This window comes from Microtus oregoni, unplaced genomic scaffold (assembly GCF_018167655.1).
Source record: "Microtus oregoni isolate MIOR12 unplaced genomic scaffold, Mior012 000153F_ref0000387, whole genome shotgun sequence".
NCBI classification, from domain to species: domain Eukaryota; kingdom Metazoa; phylum Chordata; class Mammalia; order Rodentia; family Cricetidae; genus Microtus; species Microtus oregoni.
Window position 1 is genome coordinate 1,022,245 of NW_024544808.1, and position 15,337 is coordinate 1,037,581.

Sequence of the window (15,337 nt, forward strand, 5' to 3'; positions counted from 1 at the left end):
CTGTTTCTATATTGTGGAATACATTAAGGAGTATAGGTATTAGTTCTTCTTGGAAGTTCTGGTAGAATTCCGCATTGAAACCATCTGGTCCTGGGCTTTTTTTGGTAGGGAGGTTTTTGATAACAGCTTCTAATTCTTCGCGACCAACAGGTCTGTTTAGATTGTTCACCTGGTCCTGGTGTAACTTTGGTATATGGTATTTATCTAAAAAAGTGTCCATTTCTTTTACATTTTCCAGTTTCGTTTTATACGGGCTTTTGTAATAAGATCTGATGATTCTCTGAATTTCCTCTGTGTCTGTGGTTATGTCCCCCTTTTCATTTCTGATCTTATTAATTTGCGTATTCTCTCTCTGCCGTTTGATTAGTTTGGATAGGGGTTTATCAATCTTGTTGATTTTCTCCAGGAACCAGCTTTTTGTTTCATTGATTCTTTGGATTGTTTTCTGTGTTTCTATTTTGTTGATTTCAGCCCTCAATTTGATTATTTCCAATCTTCTACTCCTCCTAGGTGAGTGATGTGGGAGTGATTTCTTATTAATAAAGAAACTGCCTAGACCCATTTGATAGGCCAACCCTTAGGTAGGCGGAGTAAACAGAATGGAATGCTGGGAGAAAGAAGCTGAATCAGGGAGTCGCCGTGATTCTCCCACTCCAGACAGACGCAGGTTAAGATCATTCCTGGTAAGCCAGCTCGTGGGCTACACAGATTAATAGAAATGGGTTAGATCAATATGTAAAAGCTAGCCAATAAGAAACTGAAACTAATGGGTGAGGCAGTGTTTAAAAGAATACAGTTTCCGTGTAATTATTTCGGGTAAAGCTAGCCGGGTGGCGGGACACAGCCCGCCGCTCGGTATTGCAACAGGTGAGTCTGCTTCTTTTTTTTTCTAGAGCTTTCAGGTGGGCTGTTAAGTCTTCAATATGAGCTTTCTCTGTTTTCTTTAAGTGGGCACTTAGTGCTATGAACTTTCCTCTCAGGACTGCTTTCATAGTGTCCCATAAGTTCGAGTATGTTGTTTCTTTATTTTCATTGAATTCAAGGAAGACTTTAATTTCTTTCTTTATTTCTTCCTTAATCCAGGTATGGTTCAGTAGTTGACTGTTCAGTTTCCATGAGTTTGTAGGCTTTCTGGGGGTAGCATTGTTGTTGAATTCTAACTTTAATCCATGGTCATCTGATAAGACACAAATGGTTACTAATATTTTTTTGTAACTGTGTAAGTTAGCTTTGCTACCGAGTATGTGGTCAATTTTCGAGAAGGTTCCATGAGCTGCAGAGAAGAAGGTATATTCTTTCCTCTTCGGGTGGAATAATCTATAGATGTCTGTTAAGTCCATTTGATTCATTACCTCCATTAATTCTCTAATTTCTCTGTTAGGTTTCTGTTTGATTGACCTGTCCATTGGTGAGAGAGGAGTGTTGAAGTCTCCTACTATTAGTGTGTGTGGTTTGATGGCTGCCTTGAGTTTTAGTAATGTTTCTTTTACATACATGGGTGCTTTTATATTAGGGGCGTAGATATTCAGGATTGAGACTTCATCCTGATGAATTGTTCCTGTTATGAGTATAAAATGTCCCTCTCCATCTCTTCTGATTGATTTAAGTTTGAAGTCCAGTTTGTTAGAAATTAGTATGGCCACACCTGCTTGTTTCTTAGGTCCATTTGCTTGATAAGCCTTTTCCCAGCCCTTTACTCTGAGTAGGTGCCTGTCTTTCTGGTTGAGGTGTGTTTCTTGTAGACAGCAGAATGTTGGATCCTGTTTTCGTATCCAATCCCTTAGCCTGTGCCTTTTTATAGGTGAGTTGAGCCCATTGACATTAAGTGATATTAATGACCAGTGGTTGTTAACTCCGATCACTTTTTTAGTAGTAGAGTTTGTGTGTTTCCCTTCTTTGAGTTGCGCTGGTGAAAGGTCTCTAGATGACTGAGTTATTGTGGGCATTGTTTGACTCCTTGGTTAGTGATTTTCCTTCTATAATTTTCTGTAAGGCTGGATTTGTGGCTACGTATTGTTTAAATTTGTTTTTATCCTGGAAAATTTTGTTTTCTCTATTTATAGTGAACGAAAGCTTGGCTGGATATAGTAGTCTGGGCTTGCATCCATGATCTCTTAGTTTTTGCAGTACATCTATCCAGGACCTTCTGGCTTTCATGGTTTCCATAGAGAAGTCAGGTGTAAGTCTGATAGGTTTACCTTTATAAGTAACTTGGCCTTTTTCCTTTGCGGCTCTTAATATTCTTTCTTTATTCTGTATATTTTGTGTTTTGATTATTATATGGCGAGGGGATGTTTTTTTTGATCCAGCCTATTTGGTGTTCTGTATGCTTCTTGAACCTTCATAGGTACCTCTTTCTTCAGGTTGGGAAAGTTTTCTTCTATAATTTTATTAAGTATATTTTCTGTACGGTTGAGCTGCACTTCTTCTCCTTCTTCTACTCCAATTATTCTTAGGTTTGGTCTTTTTATTGTGTCCCATATTTCCTGAATGTTTTGTGATGAGAATTTGTTGGTTTTGCTGTTTTCTTTGATCAGTGTGTTTATTTTCTCTATGGTATCTTCAGTGTCTGACATTCTTTCTTCTACCTCTTGTAATCTGTTGTTAGTACTTGTCTCTGTCGTTCCTGTTCGTTTACCCAGATTTTCCATCTCCATTCTTCCCTCAGTTTGTGCTTTCTTCATTGCTTCCATTTCATTCTTCATGTCTTGAACCGCTTCCCTAACCTGTTTGATTGCTTTTTCTTGTTTCTCTTGGTTTTCTTGTGTGTCTTTGAGCGATTTATTCATTTCCTCTACCTTTTTGTTTGTAATCTCTAATTGTTTATGGCAGTTTTTCACCTCCTGTTTAAGGTCTTCTATTATTTTCATATAGTTCACTTTTGAGTCGATTTCTTCTATTTCTTCAGGAGTAGGGTGTACAATTCTTCTTATTTCGGGATCCCTGGTTTCTGGTGGTGTCATGTTGCCTTTCAGGTTGTTGGAGGAATTCTTGTATTGGCGCCTTCCCATCTCTTCCTTCAAATGGAGCCAGGAGAGGCCTGGTGTCTTGGTCCAGTCTTTGCTGTGATTGACTCTCTGGGTATATCTCTTCAGTGTAGAATCAGGAACCTTTCCTGTCCCAATGGGATTCCTCAGCAACTAAACAGGGCCGCAGGTAGCCCAATGATCCAGGGCCAACAGGATGAATGGAGCAAGGGGGGGGGGAAGTGGTATCCAGAAGCGCGCAGGAAGCCTGGCGCCGGAGCTGAAGGTGCCCGGCTCCCTTACAGGGGACCCTGAGTCCTGCCCGGTAGGCAGGCACTCACCGCTCTGGGTGGGTCGCCTTAGTTTAGGAGCTTGAAACTGTACTTGAGCACTGGTCCTAGCATACAGCAGGGCAGGGTTTGGGTCGTGCGAAAGAAAGATAGCCCTGCAGAAGGAGCTTGGGGAGGGGGTTTATGCTCTCTTCCAGGACAGTCCGCCCCTGGATAGCACACACTCACCCGTCCTGATGGGATTCCTCAGCAACTAAACAGGGCCGCAGGTAGCCCAATGATCCAGGGCCAACAGGATGAGTGGAGCAAGGGGGGGATGGTATCCAGGAGCGCGCAGAAAGCCTGGCTCTGGAGCTGAAGGTGCCAGGCTCCCTTACAGGGGACCCTGAGGCCTGCCCAGTAGGCAGGCACTCACCGCTCTGGGTGGGTAGCCTGCCACCTCCACATTTTCAATTTGGGTTGCGTGTAGTGAGGTCATTCTAAAAAAGAATGCACCAGAAGAGGAAAATAATAACTTTCCATTGCATAAACTAAACAAATAGTACCACAAGCTAGTGAACAAGGCTAACACCACTAATATCGTGCAGATTCCATTCACTTCCAATATGATGTGCCTCTTAGCCATAGTTTTATTAACCAAGAAAGAAACCAAATAAACCCAAATTGAAGGACAGTCAACAAATTCCTCATAACTCTAGTTATAAGTCTAGTACTCTTCCTAATTGTCAGTATCATGAGCAACAAGGAAAGACAGTTACAGACATAAGGAAACTGGTAGACACATCTAACAAATACAATATGGCTTCCTGGTTTGGATTCTGAAACATGAAAAATACACTAGTAGGTAAAAAGAAAAGGCTAGAATTTAATTAGGGCTATGTCTTAGGGTTTCCATTCCTGTGAAGAGACACCAGGACCATGGCAGCTCCTATAAAGGAAAACATTTAACTGTGGTGGCTTGCTTACAGTTCATTATTATGGTGGGAGACAAAGCAGACAGTCCTGGGGAAGGAGCTGACAGTTCTTACATCTTGACTCACAAGCAGCAGGAACTGGTCTGTCTCACTGGATGTGGCTTGAGCATATATGAGATCTCAAAGCCCACTCCCACAACGACACACTTCCTCCAACAAGACCACACCTACTTCAACAAGGCCCACCTCCTATTAGTGTTACATCCTTTGGGAATAATTTTCTTTCATACCACCATAGAATATGTACACATGTTGGTTTCTTAGTTTTCATAAATGTGTCCTGCTGATACAAAGTAGTGATGTTAGTCACAATTTAAGGAAGGGTGTACAGGAATTATCTGTACTATCTTTGCAAATTTCCTGTAAATCTGAACTCCTTCCAAAATATGAAGTACTTTTAAAATTACAGAAATTTCAAGCTAGGGTAATCTTCCCTCACATACATGTTCTTCATTTTAAATACTCATAGGGATTTGAATACTGAAATCAGCAAAATAAGAATTAAAATTCATATTATATGGAGACACTACATACTTTATGTGCATTCTGTTAGTGAACATTTCTTTCTGCTATTCTAAAATAATACTGCTATAATGTTCTTGTTATATTGGATGCATAAAAACAAATTTCTATCATGGAATTAGGCATAGAACTACTTCTAGTTTGTAAATTATACAAACGTTTTTATTATAATTTTACTATGAAATATTTTTCAGTCACTGAATATTGTCTCACAGAGTCCTTGTGAGATTAATGGGTTTCTCTGTTACCCAACTTTCTCACAAGGAGATCAGTTGTTCTGAAGGCACTAAAAGGTTTCAAATGTGTTACATTTTACTAAAACATAAACATGCATTCCTAGCAGTCCAGGGCCAGAACATAAAAGAGCCATCTGCAGATCTAGCATTTGTGCTAGAATGTAATGTGATAAAGAACCAGCTGCCCCCAATCCTTTAGTACTGTCATAAAAATGATAAAGAAAACAGAAGGCTTCTTAAAGATATATTCTCAAGCAGACATAAGACAAGAGCCAAAGCAAAGTCCTGACTTATTTGACCAACATATTGCATTAACTACTTTTAGATTTATGATTTATTAACTACATAGACAGTGGTAGGAAAAAGAGCTAAAGGTACCAACTCAGTATACACATGGTCCTGTATACTAAAAATAATATCAAAACCAAAAGGGGGCAGATAATTATATCACAGACTATGAGACACACCAGTGTTGAGAAACCAACTTGAGAGTTCAGCTGATCAGTTTATCAGCCTGAGTTCTGTGGCATGTGATATGACCTTATGAAAATCTTTATAGATCATTCTTCATCTTGTATTCTAAGAGACATTCAACCTAGACTAAGCTATAGGCAAAATCCTTTTCTTGTGTGACTTATACAAGATACTCAGAATTAAATGAGGTTGGTAAAAAAAATATTCTGCCTCAGACACTTCATTATCTCATTCCAAGATAAATATTTACATTCTTGAAGTAAACACACTGAGAGTTTTATGTGTTTTGAAAATTGATTCAAAAGTTGCTCCATTAAAAATTATAGACATCAAGAAAGAAAGGGCATGGAGTTGGATGCATAGGGAGTTGAGGTGGAACTGGAAATAGTTAGAGGAGGGAAAACTGGGGTCAGAATATGTTGTATGAATTTTTTCAATAAAGGAAAAGAAGAAATCACAAATAAAAATTATAGACATGGAAATAATATTAGTAAACAACAATTCCAGCTAGAAATGTGCATTAGAGGTATGATTGCCATCTACATCCCATTCTATCTAGACAGACTCCTGGGATATATGGCTCTTAGTACTCAAAATCAGGCAAGCGTCTGGGAAACTGGAATATTGCTCACCCAACTATTATGATAAATTTATTCACTCTTAACCATTTTAGCACGGTCCTCCAAACTAACCTTTGCTAGCATAATCGCTTTAAGATTGTGCTTTGAGTTGTTTGTTTTGTTTTGAGACAAAATCTTCACTGTGTAGTCCTAAAACTTACCGTGTAGATCAGGTGGGTCTTGAATGTATAGAAATCTACCTGTCTCTGCATCCCAAGTGCTAGATTAAATATTAACCTTCATCAGGCTAGGAAAGGAGACAGAGACCCACCCACATTGGAACACTGGACTGAAATCTCAAGGTCCAAATCAGGAGCAGAAGGAAAGAGAGCACGAGCAAGGAACTCAGGACCGCGAGGGGTACACCCACACACTGAGACAATGGGGATGTTCTATTGGTAACTCACCAAGGCCAGCTGGCCTGGGTCTGAAAAAGCCTGGGATAAAACCAGACTCGCTGAACATAGCGGACAATGAGGACTACTGAGAACTCAAGAACAATGGCAATGGGTTTTTGATCCTACTGCACGTACTGGCTTTGTGGGAGCCTAGGCAGTTTGGATGCTCACCTTACTAGACCTGGATGGAGGTGGGTGGTCCTTGGACTTCCCACAGGGCAGGGAACCCTGATTGCTCTTTGGGCTGACGAGGGTGGGGGAGTTGATTGGGGGAGGGAAATGGGAGGCGGTGGAGGGGAAGAGACAGAAATCTTAAATAAAGAAAGAAAGAAAGAAAGAAAGAGTTAAAAAAATCACCACACTGACAAATTTGTACCATGAAAAATTATAATACTGAACTAAATATTGATACAAATTTGTTTCAGGTAAAGTAAGTTCACTTTTCACATAGATTATCACTTTGAAATTCAATCTTATAAAAGATACTTTTGCTGCAACTTAAAGATGTTAAATTTGATTAGCCTAAAATTATACATTCAGCAAACAGAAGGTCCAGCTTTTAAGTAAGTCCTAGCCACATTTTTAAAGATTTTATTTGAATGTGTGTGTATACATGTGCGTGACTGCATGCATTCACACATATATGAATATAGTGCCTTTGGAGGCCGGAAGAGGGTGTCAGATCCCTTGCACTCAGAATTATAGGTGGTTGTGAGCTGCCTGACGTGGCTGCTGGAAACTAAACTCAGGTCCTGTACAAAAATGGTACATAGTTTTGTACTGCTGAGCCACTCATTTCTCTATCCCCACAGGCCTGTGTTCTTTTTTTTCCCCACAGAGTCGACACCGTTTATTACTGAACTGCACTTTCCCCTTCACACAAACTATTTTAAAGAGCTGGAACAAGTGTAGGGGGAGGGGAGGGACGGGACAGGTGCCCCTCAGAAGCCAGGACCCCCAATGGGCTTCCCCAGGCAAGGGCAGGGAGGGAGCATCAGGCTGTCAGTCTCTGGGCACCAGCTCTCCACGTGCATGAGCACAGCAAGCCAGCAGCTCCTCACACATAAATACAGACACGCTTAACAAAAATAGTATATCATCTTCACAAGGAATAAAAACTAGTCTTGAATATGTACAGCAGAGAGCCCAGGGTAGCCAGAGCTGAGCTGGGACCCCCCAAGGATGACACAGGCCAACAGGCCTGTGTTCTTAATCATTCAGATACATTAAAAAAAGAGCACTATGTGTTGTTTTCCTAAATTTAAGTATATTTTTTGAGATTATAATGTAATTACATCATTTCCCCCTTTCTTTCTTCCAACCCCTATCATGTACCAACCCCCTTACTCAAATTCATGGCCTCTTTTTCTTCCATTGTTCTTATGCACACACACACACACACACACACACAGGGTAAGTAGATTAGATCCCTTAGATCCCTCCAAGTAGACTCAGGTCTACTTGGCCAATAGTCAGAGGCAAGCTCTTAAATCAGAGCCAAGATTGCTGCATATGTCACCCAGGCACAGCAAGAAGTATTATAAATTGCTTACTTCCTATCTTGATCAAAGCCCTCCTTTGCAATATGATTTTTGTTATTATTCTAAAGACTTTACAATAAATGTTATGCAAATAAACAAAAGTATCTGACAACAGCATACAGCTAAAGATACTAAATCAATGTTTTGAAATTCAGTGTTCTGTTGTTTTATATAGAGGTTAATCCCTTTTGAAAGTTAGTATTGAGTTATTTTTTTCTTTGACAGATGCTAACGTGTGGGTAACTAACTGTATTAATGAGATAGTTGTTATTTGTGTTTGAAACAGAGTCCCACTATATTGCCCTAGCTGGCCTGAAGCTCTCTAAATATAGATCAGGTTAGTCTTGACCACACAGAGATCCATCTGCCCTTGCCTCTTGAGTGCTGGGGTTAAAGGACTGTGTAATATAATGTTTTATTAATCCTTTGAGAATTTCACAGAATATATTTTGATCTTATTTACCTCTTTCTCCTCCCCACAGCGCCTCCCCTATCTGCCCCTGATTTCTCACACTCTTCTTAAGAAAATTAAGTCCAATTTATGCACCTACTCACAGGTGTAGGGCCCCTCAAAGAGAACAGACTCCCCCTTCCCCAGAGGCCATTAACTATCAATAGCCCTTCAGTTGTGAGAGGAGGCTCCCTTCCCTCCCCATGCTAGAATGTTGATTGCCTTGATCTTGTACAGGTCTTGTGCAGACTACCTTAGCCGCTGTGAGTTCCTGAGCACAATGAAGACACTATTTCACTCCAGTCCTCTGGCTCTTAAAATCTTCCTGTCTCATTTGTGACAAAACACTGGAGAAAAACAACTCAATGGCTAAAACATTTATTTTGACTCGTGTTTTCAATGGCTTTATTCCATTGTCAGATGGCTCTATTTCTTTTAGACTTGAAGTGAGGCAAATTATGATGATGAGAACATGTAGTCCTTACGGATGACTGGAGGTGGAGAGAACAAAGAGTCAGAGATGTACCTAGTAACATGCTCCTCAGGAGCAGGAGTTGGGGCGCTGAGTAGAGAGGAAGACTGTACTCTCACAGTTAGTGAAACAACAGTTGCAGCCATGACTGGGAGGCCCATGCTTTACTACTTCAATGCCCTCCACGTGCATGCGCACAGCAAGCCAGCAGAAGAATGGAGTGCATAAAGTGACTCCTGGCTAATGCAGGGGTGGAGTTTGAATAGAAGTATCTGGAAACTTCAGAAGATTTGGAAGAGTTAATTAAAGATGGGTGTTTGATGTTTTAGCAACTGCCCATGGTGGAGACTGATGGGATGATACTGGTACAGAGCAGAGCAATTCTTAACTACATTGCCACCAAATACAACCTCTATGGGACGGACGCAAAGGAGAGAGCCCCGGTTGACTTGTATACAGAGGGTATTTTAGATCTGACTGAAATGACCATGCAGCTGGCACTATGTCCACCAGATGAAAAAGAAGCCAAGATTTCCTTGACACAAGACAGGACCAAAACACGGTACTTGCCTGCCTATGAAAAAGTCTTGAAGAGCTTTTGTTGGCAACAGGCTGACCAGGGTGGACATTCACCTGCTGGAACTTCTTCCCTATGTCGAACAGCTTGACTCCAGCCTTCTGACTCCTTTCTCCTGCTGAAGGCCCTGAAGAGCAGAATCAGCAGCCTGCCCATTGTGAAGAAGTTCCTACAGCCTGGCACCCAGAGAAAGCCTCCCTATGATGAGAAAATAATTGAAAAGGCAAAGAAGGCTTTCAAGATTAAGTAAAGTTGAATTGATGGAGGCCACAGATACCAGTCTTTGATGTTTTGCAAAAATGAGAAGCTAGTGTGGGTCCTGGCTGTTGTGAGATAATAAGGATGAACACATGGTATGTGTATCTCATGTGATCAATTACTGCACTGGGATTGTGTGCATCACATTTGAAGAGGTCAGCAAACAATCATCGCTACAAATAAAAACAAAACTTGTAAAAACAAAGGAAAAAACTAAATAAAAGAAACACTAGCTAAAGAAAAGGAGTAACTAACATCAATGTAGAATAATAGACCAAAATTTTTAAAGTAAGATTATTTTTCAAGTGGAAGAAACGAAAAAAAAAACTGGGGATTTTTTTTTAAGACTGCAAGTTTGCTCCTCAGGAGCAGGAGTTGGGGACAGGCATTAGGTAGCTAGTGAAACAAATTTTCAAAAAGGAAAAAGTAATGAAGAAAAGAGAAGACAAAATTTAAATAATGGGAGCAAATCTGGAGAGCAGGCTCAGAGGCAATACCCACTATTGCTCTTGCAGAAGACCCAGGTTAGGGTCCAGCATCTACATGACATCTCATGACTATATGTAACCCCAGCTCCAAAGAACCTGATGTTCTCCTCTGTGGTTACTGGACACCCGTGACACACATACCTGTAGGCAAAACACCTCAACACATAAAATAACAATTTAAAATATTTTCATAGTAACAATAAAAGAGAGGGAAAATACACATTCAAACAAAATAACAACAGAAAATATCTTTGAAATATGTTTCTATCTTCAACCAGGTGCGGTGACACACAACTTTAATCCCAGCACTTAGAAGGCAGAGGTACATGGATCTCTGTGAGCTCGATGTCAGCCTGGTCTACATAGTGAATTCTAGGATAGTCAGAGATACAGAATAGTGATGCCCTGTCTCAAATAATGCAAAACAATATTCTTTCCTTTCCACCACTGGGATCCCATGACTTCATCCTTTATATGCAACATTAAATATCCAGGCCCAGTCCTGTCCTACACAACTTCTGTTGAGGTCTAGCCTGGAGGGTCTTCCTAATCCTACTCTCTGCATACCTTCCCCCTTCCTCAGATCTAGCCTGGGCTCCACACCATCGCCCTGGTGTATTCTGGTGAGTTCCACTTCCACTGTCATCAGCCTCCAGCTCAGGCCAGGACGTACATCGTGCACACAAGTCCAACCCCTCCCCCAGCTGTGGGAGGCACAGAGGCCCTTATGCTCACAGATAAGCACTGAGGAACCAGGAATGCTAAACACACAGGGTTGTCCCTTCAAAGAGAGGGATCCACGAACTGTTTCCCACCCAGGAGCCTGGGAACCAATGTAGTTAACAGCCTGGTGACCTTTGAGCTATCTGTGTATCAAAGACCACACCAGAGCCTCAACCAGACCCTTATCATGAGCTTGTCAATCTATAGAACCCAGGTTTAGGGAAGATGCCACATGTATTTTACAAAGAGTTTTGATGTAGCCATGTCTTATGCTTTATTGTGCTCAGGGGATTAAGTTTATCACCAGGAATTTTTTTTCACCAAATTGTGCTGCGCTTAAATGTGCCTAAAGTAAATGACTCAGGGTCAGACAAAAAAAAAACCCAGCTATACTCCTCTAGCTAATGGTGCAAACATTTATGAACTCATAAATGGACCCTCCATCACCCCAAGTTAAAGAAACATTCTCTTATTGTTATTTATGGATACTTTTCTCTTTCTACATTCACACGAGCCATATGACTAGACCCTATAGTAATCACTTCATTGCTTTTTGCAATCTTCCCAATTCTGTGATGTTAACCCTGTGTGCCTCAGTAATTCTGTTCCTCTAGAGAATCTTGACTAATGCATAGTGCAGGACCTGGGAGGAGCTGGGGAGAGAATGGACTATGATAAAAATATATTATGTGAAATATCAGAGAATAAATAAAACATTAAAATTTATTTACATGCATACAATTTGTATATATGTATATAGTTTTATTTGGGGAAAATTTAGCTATGCAATCAACTTTAGAAAAATATCTTAGTTTCTTTTATGGAGTTGGTATTGCATAAAAGTTAATGGCCATTTTGTTTAGAAATGTTAAGCTTATTTTTTCTATTTATATATGAATAATACACTAGAGTAAATATACAATGTATTATCTACTTTGTTTTTATTATAAGAACTAATAAGTATTCTCCAAATGATCCTATAAGGTGATATCTGTATGTTTATTCCAGCACTATTCACAATAACTAAGACAATGGCATCAATCTAGGTGTTTGGATGAATGTTTAGAGAGAAATGTGATCATGTCTGGATGAATGGATAAAGAAAAACATGATCATATAGATATACTATAGATACATTAGCTGTAAGAGAATGAAACTGGAAAACATTAAGTTTTATTAAACAAATCAGAAACAAGAAGGCAAATATCCTACTGTATGTTGGCCCTCAGTAGAGATTAGGAAGGTAGGCATATGGTTGATAAACACCAGATTTGATAAGTGTGCGTTATGTGAATTGTCAAATATCACATAGAACCCCTATTAATATGTAATATTAATATGTGTTGAAATTAGAAAAATCATCTACCAGTTCATAAGTTGTGCCTGTTTGTAAATTCCAATGGCTGTTTTACACATGGGCAGATATGGCAGGGAAAAACCTAGAAAAGGAATTCATTACCTAAAAGTAGTCAGGACCTTTTTACTCTCACCAACCTCATAATTAAACATTCAGGCCGGGCGGTGGTGGCGCACGCCTTTAATCCCAGCACTCAGGAGGCAGAGGCAGGCGGATCTCTGTGAGTTCGAGACCAGCCTGGTCTACAAGAGCTAGTTCCAGGACAGGCTCCAAAACCACAGAGAAACCCTGTCTCGAAAAACCAAAAAACCAAAAAAAAAAAAACATTCAGTTTAAATGCATACACCCTATTGGGTCACAAACCAAACTGCTTGTATTGAATGTATGTTACAATGATATGTCATGGTCATCCTCAAGATTTGATTTTTCTACTTTAAGAGTTTCCCTTAGATCTGGAGGAATGGGTCAGTGGTTAAGATTTTTTTTGCCCTTATAAGGAACCAGAGTTCAGTTCCCAGCATCCACGTCAGATATCTTGCAACTGTTTTTAACTCCAGACCCAGGGAAGCCATTATCCTCTTCTGGCCTCAGAGTGCACTACACTCATGTGCACACACACACACACACACACACACACACACACGCCCATGCACACAGTCTATCTAATTTTTTATCTAATATACATGGGAAATAGAAAAATACAAGGTCTCCTGAGTAAATTGGGAATGTGGAGATCATGGGAGAGGGCAGAAGGGGAGGGGGGAGGAAGGGAGGAGAGAGGAGAAAAAATATAGCTCAATAAAAGCAATAAAAATTATATCTATGGTCCTTCTTTCTTTTGACCAGTTTTTGCTATAAAGGCAGTACCAATGTCTGATATTATGTTTAGAACATTTCCAATATGTAACATAATTTAAGACTCACCAGATACTATCATATACATTTGTTAATCACATGGAGATGTGCTGTAGGACAGTGGTTTTACCATGTAAAGATTTGTTTCTTGTACTTGTTTAATAAAATTCTGATTGGTCAGTAGCCAGGCAGGAAGTATAGGTGGGGCAGCCATGCAGGAAGTAGAGGCAGGACAATGAGAATAGGACAATTCTGGGAAGAGGAAAGAGTCAGTCTGCAGTTGTCACCCAGATGCAGAGAATGCAGATGACTATGCCTTGCTGATGAGAGGTACCAAACCACCTGGCTAACACAGACAAGAATAATGGGTTAAGATGTAGGCTGAAAGAATTAGTTAATAAGAAGCCTGAGCTACTAGGCCAACCAGTCTATAATTAATGTAGACCTCTGTGTGTTTCTTTGGGACTAAATGGCTGCAGGATCAGGCAGGACAGAAACCTCTGTCAACAAGTGGTGCCCAATGTGTGGACAAATGCATCCACAGAAAACCTGAGAGAGCTTGAGAAGTAATTCCAGACACAAAATAACAGTGTTAAGCATGGCTTCTTGGTAGCAGCAATTTCTCAGGTTTGCTCTGTTTGCTAGAGGTAAGTGTATCTCATTTAAGAGAGACTTCCTGACTCAGCTTTAGAAACAAAAACCTTGCAGCTCTTTTAAGAGGCCCTACCACCAAACACTTAAATGGTGTTTATAACTAGCTGATAGCATGCTTCTTGGTGGTGGCAGGGACCTTGAAACTCCATAGAGTGTGGCAATAAACATGGCTCTGGTCAGTATTTCTGCCATGAGGCTAGACTCTCAGAAAGCTAAGGAATGAGTTGAATTCAGCCGTCAAAACCACGACTTTAATCCTAGCCATATCACTTAGCAAATTAAAGACTCATGTAGTCAGAAAAAGAGAGATATACAGTAAAGATAGATTCAAAGATGAAGAAAACCTCTAAATGGTTTACAGTGTGTTTAAAAATATATGTGGACTTGGGAGAGAAAAGAAAAAGGATAAAGTCCTTAAAATAAAAAAGAAAGAAAGAGAGTAGTTGGGTGTGGTGGCACACACCTTTAATCCCAACAGTTGGGAGGCAGAAGCAGGCAGCTTTCTCTGAGCTCAAGGTGTGCTGGCACACACCTTTAATCCCAGCACTTGGGAGGCAGGCAGATCTCTGTGAGTTCAAGGACAGCCTGGTCTACAGAGTGAGTTCCAGAACAGCCAAAGATAAACCGAGAAACCCTGTCTCAAAAAGTCAAAAATTAAAAATAAAAATAGAAGAAATTGAGTTTAAAATAAAGTCACGTAAAGATGGAAAATACACAGAGAGTCTGGATACTGTATGTTATTGTGTTGTCTTTGAATTGTTTGAATGCTGAGGAAGAAGCAACAGCTGCTAAAAGACATTTGATTACAAATGCTGCTGATTAATCCAACATATGTATTTTGAAAATGCCTTAACTTCAAAATTTAAGTCAAAATGTATGCTACTTTGGAGAAGAAGTTTTGATTTTGTTTCCACAGGAAATGAGAGGCTGTGTGGATTCATTCTGGGTTAAGATAAATCAGGGTTAACCAAGGAAGACCCCCTGAAGAATCTCCAATAGGAGCAGATGGTCCAGATGATCCAAGATTTCAGAGGACCTCTGTTGGAGATTCCTCTGAGTTCTGCATTCAGAACAGTTTCAAGACTGCTGGCTGAGATGATCAAACGTCACAGAATATTCCATTCAGGACTTGACCATAATTAAAAATTTTCTTTAGGTCTCCACAAGATTACTAGCAACCCCAATAAGCAGGAAGTATCCTGGAAAACTATGCCCACATTCCCAAAAAATGGATTATGGATGTTTGCCTTTGTTTAGAATGTTGGTTACAAGTTGTTATGGATAATGGTCAGGAGAAAAGCTAAACAATGGATATCAGATTCAGAGTTCTTGTGTGTTTTTTTTAAAAGGGGGGGGGAAGAAGTGCTGCGGGACAATGGTCTTTTATCCTGTTACTTGTATTATTTTTAATAAACGCTGATTGTCCCATAGCCAGGCAGAAAATATGGGCCGGGTGACCAAACAGGAAGTAGAGGCAAGGC

At 40.2% G+C, this 15,337-nt stretch overlaps 1 pseudogene; it reads left to right on the top strand.

The window, feature by feature from the left end:
- The first annotated feature begins 9,088 nt into the window (after nucleotides 1-9,088).
- On the top strand, nucleotides 9,089-9,771 carry LOC121445042 (annotated as a pseudogene).
- Nucleotides 9,772-15,337: the final 5,566 nt, after the last annotated feature.